General features: G+C 34.5%; 1 long non-coding RNA gene across 1 annotated transcript; it reads left to right on the forward strand.

The window, feature by feature from the left end:
• The first annotated feature begins 1,316 nt into the window (after positions 1-1,316).
• LOC138888991 (uncharacterized) lies at positions 1,317-2,629 on the forward strand. The gene is made up of 2 exons (XR_011406522.1): positions 1,317-1,750; positions 2,546-2,629. It is a non-coding gene; the product is annotated as an uncharacterized lncRNA (long non-coding RNA).
• The last annotated feature ends 8,914 nt before the right edge of the window (positions 2,630-11,543 follow it).

Below are 11,543 nucleotides of genomic sequence, written 5' to 3' on the forward strand. Positions count from 1 at the left end.
AACCGTTCAAAATTATGTTTCGCTAATCTTTGTCTCTCTGAATGTCCATGTTCCTGTTTATGCGTAGGAGTATGATCTGAAAGATCATATTTTATAATGTAATTTATAATTAAAAGATTTTCACTCATTTTAGTGGGAAGAAAAAATAAAAGAGATATATAAATATACCACGTGATGAAGAAAAAAAAAAAGATCACCCCAATATAGGTATAACATAACGAAATTTAAGATAACAAACAAAAATTACCTCACGCAAATTAAAAAGTTAAAAGAAAATATAAAGGCACAACATAAAACAATCTTTCTAGATGAGACTTATGCAAGAAATAGTTCTTATGAAAGGATTAATTATTTATGTAATATTTCCTTTTGGGCTTCTAACATGAAATGAAAAAATATATAAAAGCTAGAGAAAAAAAAAAGATAATTAGGTTTCTTGGCCCATGAGAGGTGCCCAGTCTTAAGAATATAATCAACATGCAAATTATAAGTTGTGTAATCCAGAGAAACAAAACACAAAAGGGAACTAATATCAAACCACATGTTTGTTAGCCTTGAACTGATGAACATCTCGATGGGAGTATCAACCTGAAATAAAAAGAAAGAAGATCACAAATTATTACTTAAACCAGAATATTTCGAGATATAAACCAGAATAGTTTAAATATTTATGTATTTTTCTGGTTGTGTGTGTGTATATAAATCAATTCTAGTTAATAACTTGTGTTTTAAAATAAAATCCATCGTCTATATATTAAATATTTGAAGTCTCGGGAATAATATTGACATTAGTTTCAATTATAACAATAGTGAATACTTGATATGTGTGAACACCTAATTTTTGCACTATTTTAACACCTCCTAAAGTTATTATTGTTTTGTTATTTTAATTATTTTTCTCAATTTTTGTGACTTTAATTGCATATTTCCTGTCATAAAATACTAAAAAAATAGTTCTTTCTTCATTTGTGCATTTTAAGAATTAACTAGTTGTTCAGTTGGTGAATTAATCTAGTTAATTGATCATTAGAATAAGTTACTTAATTAATTTATTTGTGTAAAATTAGTTTAATAAGTAGGATTAAGGAAGAAATTTGGCCAAATTTGAAAGAAAAAGAGTCCAAGAGTGCAAGATAAAGGGCTGCCATTGAAAGGGTCTGAAACTACGTAGTTTTGCCTCAAAACTACGTCGTTTCACTAAATGAAACAAGATCAAATCATACACATCCATTCCATCTTGATCCAATGGATCTCATTCACTCTTGGCTTAGGTATTTAGAGCCTCAAAAATTTGAAAATTGTCCTCATTTTCACCCATAATTCTTTTCTCCTTCTTCTCTCTTCTCTCTCTCTTCACTCTCTCTACGCCGTCCCAGCTCCACCCACCGCCGCCGGCCGGAAATCGCCGCTGCCAGCGGACCACCTCCAAACACCTCCAAATTCACACCATGTAATCTCCACAACTTCCTCTTTCCATATCTCCAAACCAAATCCTTCAAAAATCCCTCAAACTCCTTGAATCTTAGATCTAGGAAACTTTTCCGTCACTTTTTTGCCCAAATTATTGAAGCTCCAACCACTACCACCCCACAATACTTACATCAATGGATATAGCTCCTCAAGACCTAGCTATTGATGCCAATTTCACCATGAAAATCCGGCGATCAAAATCCGGCCAAATTCCGACGACCTCCCCAAACACCCTCTTTTGGCATACCACCATTTTTTCGGCCACTTGAATTATAAAATGGTAAAAATCCTATTATTTTTCGAGGCTGATTTTTTATTTTATTTTTATTTTTTCAGATCTTATTTTTGTCTATTACATTAATTATTTTAGCATTAGTTTTTGAAGTTTGAAATGTCAAATTTTCTGTTTTTGCACTTGTTGAAGTAGTAAAATAGTTTTGTGTTGATAAAAGTGAGGTAGTGAAAAATACTTAAGAGTATATGGTACTTGTTTGATTGTTTATTTACTACTTCAAGACTCTTTGAGTACAACACTCAAAAGTCAAATTGTTTGGTAAGAAAATGTAGACCTTTGGACAATGTTTGAATAAAAGTCTGCCTTTGAATAGTGGAGAGCAGATTTTGTTTGAAATACTTGACAAGATTTGAACCAGAAAGTCTAGCATTTTGAATTTAAGAGCAGATTTTGTAGAAAAATCTGTCAAAAAGATTGATTTTTAATTTTTTTGAAATAGCTGATTGTTTTGATATAAAAGGAGGATACTCCATCTTACTGAGGGAGCTCTAGACACAAAAAAAAAAAAGAAAAAAAATCAGTACTATAATATCCCTTAGCAGCTTTTGTGAGTTGAATCTTAAGTGAAAAACTTGTTTAAGGAAAATAGAGTAGTCTTGAAAGATTTTTCTGGAGTTACATAATTGTACTGTTTTGCTGGGTATTTCTAGTTTATTTTCTTGGGTTTGAATCTGCCGGTTGTCGCTGTCTTTTGTTGTTGTTGTTGCCCGTTTAATTGTTCTACTGTTGATTTTGGAAAGAGCTGACTCTGCTATATTTGTTCTTCTTTCTGCTGTCCAGGTAATTTTCGGACCATGTAAACTCATAAAATCAAGTTGGAATGAAAGATAATGACGCTGGGAAATATTAGTAGCTTTATCCTTCTATTGTAATTCATTTTTATATACGCTTGAATGTTTGATAATGTTATAACGATATGTTAGTTAATTAAATTGTGTTAAGTATCTTTAATTATTTTTATTTTTGATAAGCATTAGATATAATTTCACTGGTATTTGGTTGTCTGAAAGAAGCATATATATTAAAATTTGAACCCTTGTAGCCATGTTTGTCCCTTTGTTGTCACCAAGCTAAGTTTTTTATTATTATTATTATTATTATTATTATTATTATTATTACTATTATTATTATATTTTAGAGTCCCAATAATCTTTTTTTTACCTCTTAAAAAATATTTATTTTGTAAGGTAGTTAAGTTGTAAATTAGAAAGACAATCTGTAAACTTATTTTTGTAAATAGTTGGCTACAGATTGCAAATAGCAAGATATGGCCAAATCTGTAACATAGCTTTAAAAGGTCATATCTGTAGATTTAAAGTCCAAAAGCATATGGGCTTTTGGATTTTGTGTTGGACATGAGCCCATTTGACTCCATCAACCCAATAGTGGGCTGCCTCACTCAATGTCAAGACAAGCCCACATCTTACTAGTTTTAAGCAATGTCAATTGATAATTTTCTCTCATTACTCTTATCTTTTAAATTAGTACTCATAACAATAATTTTCTCTCATTAGTTAAGTTGTAGATTATTATTCAAATCTTTTCTTTAATTTTTTTAAAATAAATAAAAACGGACATAAGAAAAGCATAAAAATCAAATAAACCACAGTTTATCCAAGTTTAATTCAAGCCATATGTAGTCAATAAAGCGACCGTGATAGAACCATGGGACTCAGGGAATGCCTTACACCTTCTCCCCGGTCAACAGAATTCCTTACCCGGACTTTGTTTTCGCAGACCAATACTAATAGAGTCAAACCTTTCTTTGAATAGGGATTCGAATAAAAGGTGACTTGGAACACCAGTAGAAATCAATTTCAAGTGGCGACTCTGTAAATAAAATAATCCCTACTTCAAATTTGTCACTTTAATTGGAAAAGCTCTTTAACCCACAATCCATAACATTTTACACTTATCTCTTGGAGGGATAAAAATGGGTGTGACAGCTCTGGCGACTCTGCTGGGGAAAACCAGAATTCGAGCTTGTACATGTTGACTTTTATTTGGTTTTATTAATTTTGTATATACTGTGATTTATTTGGTATAATGTGCTACTTGTTTGCTTTTTACCGCTTTGATATTTTTGAATGGTACATATAAACTGTCTTCTCACGCACCCCCTCCGAGTCTTCTTGAATTAAAATTGGGCATTTGCTTGACATAGCCCGCTTTCTTTGAGATAGCCGAGGTGTTTGTTACCCGGTGAAGGATTTTAGTCACACCTATTTTAGGCGGGGAGCACCACCAGTTAAGCCGGAAAGCAATGCTGCTGGTACACTGACCCTCCTCGGTTCGAGTTGTCCGCTCGAGTAAGCCAGTCTAGATACCTTTTCCACCAAGATTTAAACCTAGGAGAACAAACCTCATACCAGATTTTCCTAGTAGGTTCGCTCTATGTGCATCACATGCATTTGACTTAGCGAAACTCGACACAGGGGTCGGGTCCGTATAAGACAGGTATCCTATTTGAGACCATCATGTTCACGTATGTGGTACTTGATACATCATTTAGAAGGCTTACTTGCATTGTCGACCAGCTTTAGAAAATTAGTGTAGCAGAATTATTAAAAAAAGGTACCCAGTTTTATCGAACTACGCGGGTCTGATTCTCATAGGATGTGAGATACGTACGCAAACATCATCGGTTCCTGCCCCCAATTTTAAAAAAAAAATTCAAATATATTTCCCTTTACTTCCTTCTTTAGAAAATAATTTCTTAGAGACCCCAATTTTTAAAAAATCAAAAAAAATAAAATTTCAAAAATATTTTTTTCTTTTTTATTTTATAAGTCTTTCTTCCACTAAAAAAAATCAAAATTAGATTTTTTTTTCTTCAAAAAACACAAAAAATAAATAAATGAAAAACAAAAAAAAATCGAAAATTCCAAAAAAAAAAATTGTTCAATTCCAAAATATTTTTTTTCTGCTTCAGAAGTTTTTTTTTCAAAAATTGAAAAACAAAATATTCGAAATTCAAAAATATTTTATTTCTTCTTTAGAAGTGTTTATTTCAAAAAAATTCCAAAAAAACAAAAAGAAAAATAAGAAACTTTAAAAATGAAAAAAAAAATCTTTTTTTTAATTCTTTCTTTCAACAATTCCAAAAACAAAATGAAAAAAAATCGAAATTCAAAAAAAAATCGCTCTTCTTTAGAAGTCTCACTTTCAACAATTCAATAAAAAAATTGAAAAAAAAAAATGCTTTCTTCTTTTGAATCCTTTCTTTCTACCAAAAAAAAAATCTAAAATTATTTCCTTGTTAGGAGCTTTCGTGGAGTTATTTGTATATGAGTAAAAAATGAGAGTTAGTTTGTGTACTTTATTCCTGATTTTTTCTGAACTACATAATGATCTGATTCATGCGGCGTCATGATACGTAGGCAATCCCCATCGGATTTGATCATAACCATAGAATTAACTGAGGAAAAAATAAACTAAAAAAAAAAAGAAAGAAAAGAAAAAAAATGAAAAAAAAGAGAGAAAAAAAAGAGAGTGATAAAAAATAAAAGAGTAACAACAAAAAAGGAGAATGCCAAAAAAATAAAAAGCGACAGAGACGAAAAAAAATCAAGAGTGATTAAATAAAGGTAGAAATAAAAGAAAAGAGGTACATACTTAAAGGGTTAGTTAAGGCCGGGATGAAACATGCAACCGTTCAAACACATGGTAGAAATGTTTAACTATTAGGTGCATTGCATCCCCAACGTGCGATTTTCTATGTGTTAAATGTCTCAAAACTAACGAGGTTATGGTGTGAGCAAATTAGTCAGGTTCTATTCAGGTCGTTGGTTTTGTTGGTATGCAGTGATGAACACGAAACCTTGCACGTGGCCACAATATTATACACAAAACCGAGCTCCACCTCCCAGAAATGCACATCCTTACCCAGCTCCATATAATCCTCAACCAAGTGATCTCCGATACAATCCTCGCCCAAGAGAGCCTTTCAGAAAGAATCAGTTCACCCCTATTGGTGAATCGTATTAAAGCTTGTTCCAAAAGCTAATCAGGCTAGATCTATTGCAGCCAGTGGCCCCGAAAATGGCCGAACCCCAAGTCCCCCTCGCACTGAGCTGATGCTAGATGTGAATACCACTTTAGAGCAGTGGGACACAATACAGAGGACCGTTGGACCCTCAAAAGGGTAGTTGAAGATTTGGTTGAAACTGAAAGAATCGTTTTTCGGGATGAAGAAGCTTCTGATGTGATGAACAATCTGTTGCCTGCCCACAACATTGAGCCAATGGTCAGAATGATTTGTGAAGCTAAGGAATTTGATCCGGCACCGAAGGCCGTTGCAGCCTTTGCCGAGATAGAAGAAAATCCAAAAATGGTCGCCAAGCATGAAAGTTCCCCATCAAACGGGAGTCTTAGTGGCCAGTCTTGCTATCCTTTCTGCATCCGGATTATCTCAGGGTGTGATCCGGATGTTTTACCTTATTGTCTTACTTTCTGATGCAAACCCTTCTATCTTCAAAAATTGAAAAAAAAAATCAAATAAAAAAAATCAAATGAAATTAATATTTCATTTTCCAGGAATGTCTCTTTTCTTAATCTTGTCATTTTTCTTTCTTATTCTCTTTTTAGTTTTGTTAAATGCAGATTTCAATAATATGACATGCTTGCGGACTTCATGCCCAGATCCTGAAAGCTGTCAGACCTCGAAATAATGAATCAAGGATTAGATCGAAATGAAGATAAAGTTTAAGGAAATAAAACAAAGAGTTGGAACAACTGAAGGAAAATTGGTTCCCGGATTGGAAAGGTCCGTACATTATAACAAGAGTACTGCCAAAAGAGTGTGTTGCACTTGGGACACATCGAAGAAAATGTCCCTAAAATAACTGTCAATGCAAATGCAGTCAAAAGGTACTATGTTGGATCCTCCATATAGTACTAATATTCTCCAATTGGAATGACAAAGGCTTTCATTCTCGCTAACCAAACACTATCAACCCTTTGCAAACCCTTTGAGCCGGCTCCCATTCTTTGATCACCCTCTTTGGAACCTGAAAGTGTTATTGAAAAATGAAATGAAAAAAAAAAAAGAAAAGAAAAAGAAAAAAAATGTACAAAAAAAGAGAGGAAGAAAAGACAAAGAAAAAGAAAAACAAAAGAGGAAAAGGAAAGGAAAAAGAAAGAGCAAACAAAACAAAACAGAAAAACGAAAGAAAAAAAAAGTTTCATGAACTACATTCGACTTGATTCCGAAAGGATACGTAGGCAACCTCTCTCTGGGGTTCAGTCACACCAAAATAAAAATTCAAATTCCCCCAAAAGTGAAACTGGGGCAGATGTTGTAATGGTCCGGCGATGATCCCGCCTGAATGGTTCCAAAGTTGTAATTCGATCCAAATCATTTTTACCCAAATCCTTTCAAGTCCTTCCGATCAATCGGTGAGAATGTTCAAGGATCATAGAATACGACTACTTGGATCCGATGCAATAAAAATGAGAGAAATAAAATGAGAGAGTCTTATTGGTGAAAACTCACACGGGTACCATGAGGCGATGGTAAGAAGAGAAATGAAAAATAAGAGAGTCTTGTTAGTGAAAATTCATAAAGAGAACTATAAGGCGAGAATAAAAATGAGAGAGGTCAGCTCGTGAAACCCCGCAAAGGGCGCCCCTGATCGAAAAGAGGATCCTCACAGCCATCGGCACCGACAGAGTCCTGGCAAGGTTTCTCGATTTTGAGGAAAAAATTATGATGAATTTCTGAGAGTCGGACGGTTTACACAGATCAGGCATCCAGTCCAAAAGGCATGTCATATTCATTGAAGTCTGCATGTACTCCAGATAAGTCCTTCTTTCCTTTCCCCGAAAGGGACACTTCTTATTTTAAACTCATTATCCATTCCATTGTTTGTTTTCTTTGAATCCCTTTCGGTCTAACACTGTTCCGAAACTAAGACAAAGAAAGAATGGCAAGACTTATTTATAGGGTTCTCATTTGGCGCGAGCTAATGTGCAGAAAGGCACCCAGCCTCGTATGGGCATCAAGTCGACCCCGACTAGCCATGGCGGCCGATGCTTCGAAATCAAAACTGTTGGAAAGAGAAAATCAAATGAAGTGCCTATAAAGGCAAATGAAGTTGAAAAGGTTGAGTCCCACGTGGCTAACCATCTCGGCAAAGAGTTGAAAAAGCCAAGGCATCCCAAATGCTCTGAATTTGAAGTTGGGAGAAAGAAGCCAGAAAAGAAAGGCCAACGAAGGCGAAATAAAATTGGAAAAGGTTAAGTCCCACGCGACTAGCCGTTGCAGCAAAGTTTGAGAAACCGAAAGTTCCCCAATGCTCCGAAGAAAAGAAAAGAAAAAAATGATGAAAAAAAAAGAATATAAAAAAAGAAGAAAAAAAGAGAAATCAGAAGGAAAAGGCCTACAGGCAAGATAAAGTCGAAAAGGTTGAGTTCCACCAACCAATCATCATGACAAAGTCTAGATAAGCTAGAGTTTCTCCAGAGTCAGAAAGGCAATCGGTATTCAGGAAGCAACCAGTTTCAGTTGAAAGGGCTGAGATCAAGTGATCAAAACAATCAAGGTCACAAAAGCAGCCACCACTTTGAAAAATCACAAATTATTCTTTGTTTGAAGCAGGAATAAAGCATGCAGAATGTGTGAGCATGTGATTTTTGCCCTAAGCTAATTATTCCCAAAAATTCAAACAAAATAATTTCTTTATTTTTACAATTTTTGTGAATTTTGGTGTCACTTTCTGATAGTTGTTTGCATTTTATTTGTGCATGTTAATTCATATAAAAATACAAAAATATGCATTTAGGATATAAGTTCATATTTTAGGATTAAGTAGGGGTTAATTTGTTTTGGAACAAAATATAAAAATCACAAAAATAGTCCATTTTACATTTTAATCGTTTTAATTGTGAATTTGCCGTGAAATAGGTTTTTAATAATTTTAGAATTTAATTAATTTAGCTTTGACATCTATTAGAATTTTTATTTTTAATTGTGCACTCATAAAATTAGGGAAAAATAAAACAAAAATACAAAATGAAAAATGAGTAAAAGAAATAAAAAGAACAAAAAAAGGGGGAATAAATAAAGAGGGTTGCTCACAATTGGGCCATTTCAATTAAATTACCCAGCCCAAAGAAAAAATCAGACCAAACACACCCCAGAAACCGGCCCAAACTCGTCCCTCTACCCGGTCCGCCCCTCTTGCCCTCGAAACGACGTCGTTTCGTTCCCAGTTGATCCGGACCGTCGAGGTTATCAGATCTAACGGCCAGGACTTCCCCCTCGTTATTATATAAATATCCGAAAATAACCCACCCCTCTCAGACCCCCCCTGTCCATCTCTAACCTAAACCATAAAAACCAGCCGCCCCCATATCCTTTCACCGGAGCTCGCCGGCGGTGAATGACACCTACTCCAAATTACCCCAAAATAACACCACGAGACCTCCTCTTCTCCCTCGTCATGAATCCACTACCCGTTTCCTTCAAATCCATCCCTAGCTCGTCGAATCCTCGATCAAAGATTCTCCGGCCAAAACCCAAAGTAACCCAATCACCACCAAATTAACACCATGTGATCGCCTGGGCCTCCTCTACCCAACCCCTATAGCCCTGTCTCTCGAATCTACCTGGAACAGCTCGAATATCAAATCGAAGGTTTCCGACCAAAACCCTAATGCAAAATCTCCATGATTTCGGACCCTAACAACCCTAACCAGGTGTTTTCTTATGAAAACACGTGGTTAAGGATGTTACGGGTCAGAAATTTCGGGGGATTTGGAGAAATAACCACTGGTCGGAGCTCTTTGTTATCAGTGAGTTCTTGTTGGTATTTTCTTTTATTTTCAATTTCTTTTTCCTTTTCTGATTTTCTGCATGTGTGAATTCCATGGTCCATGTCTAGTTTAATTTGCATTTTAAATTTTTTTCAATATTGTTCTAGTCTTGTGTCCTGATTTTTTGTGATTAAGTCTAGTTGTTTGTTTGATTTTAATATGTTCCAATTCCTGATCTTAGTTTGAGTTTAGTTAAGCCGTTGATAAATTGTTAATTAGTTTTACTAAGTTTTGCTTGAATTAATTTCTGGTGTTCCTTTAGTTTAGGTTAATTACTAATTAGTTCAGTTTCAGTTTAATTAATCATCATGTTTTGTTGAATTTGGTTATAGTTGATAGTTTAATTTGGTCATTAATTCTGGGTTCAATTGCTAGACTCAATAAGAGTTTAAATCGGGATAGATGCAGAGTTTAGAAAATGTTTGGTTATAAATGTACTTTTAGTTTAAGTTCAGGGGTAGTTTAGGCACGGAAAAGGGCTGCTTTGTTAAAGAATAGTAATTTCAAAACCAAAATAAGGGTAGTATAGGTATTCTAAAGGTAGAAGAACACCATAAGGCATTCTAGAAGGGGGCCTTGGTGTAAGTTTCAGTTTTTAGAAGCAGTAACTTGAGTAACAAGTTAGGAAATGAGGGTGTTAACTTGTGTAATAAGTTAGAAAACAAGGAACTAATAGGCAATTGAAAATCTGAAGCTACCCCTTAGTTTTGCCTATAAAAGGCAGTCTTTATTGCTTTGTTGAAAGAGGTTGGAACCCCAAAAATTTCCCCCCAAAACCCTCTCTGCAGATCTGAGCCTAAAATTTGAATTTCAAATCAATGGAAGTTCAAAAATCCTCTTCTAGATTTTAGTTTCGAAAAATCCAGTAGAAAATCCAAAAAAAAAATAGAAAACTCGAAAAAACAATTGTTACATTGCTTTTCCTTAGGCTATTTTGAACTCCTGCACGTAATTCAAGTTTCTAGCTCAATTAGGATCAAAACTATTTGAATTACTTTGTTTCTATTTGGTATTTGAGGTCTGAAGGTAATTTGGGTCAGTGGGCATTGAGTCTAATTAAATCGAGTTGACTATGGTGATCTGTTAAGTGTGTGGATATGCTGGGTTCATTTTCTGGTTGTTTGATATAGTATTGGGTTAATTTGTTGATTCTGTTGGGGTCTTCAATTCATTTTTGAACTGCTGAATCCTTTCTGGGCTGTTGTACTCGTTCGTTGACTGCTGCCGGGTTATAACTGGTTCCCTGGAACTATTACTGCTGCTGACTTCTCCTTTTTTTCTACTTGATTCTCACTTCAGGTACACACAACTTCGAACTCACGTCAGTGTAACCTTGAACTGGAGTAGAAATAAAATGTTCATCAGATTCACGTGCGTGGTTTACTTTCTATTGTTCGTAGTTAGATAGATTGTTGCACTTATTTGGGTTTTGTGTTACATGAACAATGGATGTAGGGCCTTTATAATCAGGACTACTTTAGTTTGGTTTGGACTGTTCGGACTATTAATGTGTATTGGATTGTTAATGTGTATTAGCTTAGTATAACTTTGTTTATTGATTAGTTAATGGTCGATATTAGTAATAACATAATTATGAAAGTTGGATTTAGGTCTTAATTTGTAGTTAGTAACTCAATACTTGAATAACAGCAAGTGGAAAAAAAACGCCACCATTAGCGTGAATCAATTTAGATTTGTTAGATTACTAGTGGGAAATTACAATTAACTCAGATTGCTGGACACATTTCTGTTTTTATGTTAGTGCAGTCTTATTAAGGGTATTAAAATACTTGGTGTTGTTTTGGATTCCAAAGCAATAAATATATCCCATTTTGGAAATAATACACGACATATTAGTATGATGAAAGGTCATTTCATCTCCAGCCCTTATAAATGAAATTAATGCTCATGTTTGCCAATATGTACGCTGTTAAGTAAATGGAATGGTCTGGGTGGTCCACTG

This window comes from Nicotiana sylvestris, chromosome 4 (genome assembly GCF_000393655.2).
Source record: "Nicotiana sylvestris chromosome 4, ASM39365v2, whole genome shotgun sequence".
NCBI lineage: Eukaryota > Viridiplantae > Streptophyta > Magnoliopsida > Solanales > Solanaceae > Nicotiana > Nicotiana sylvestris.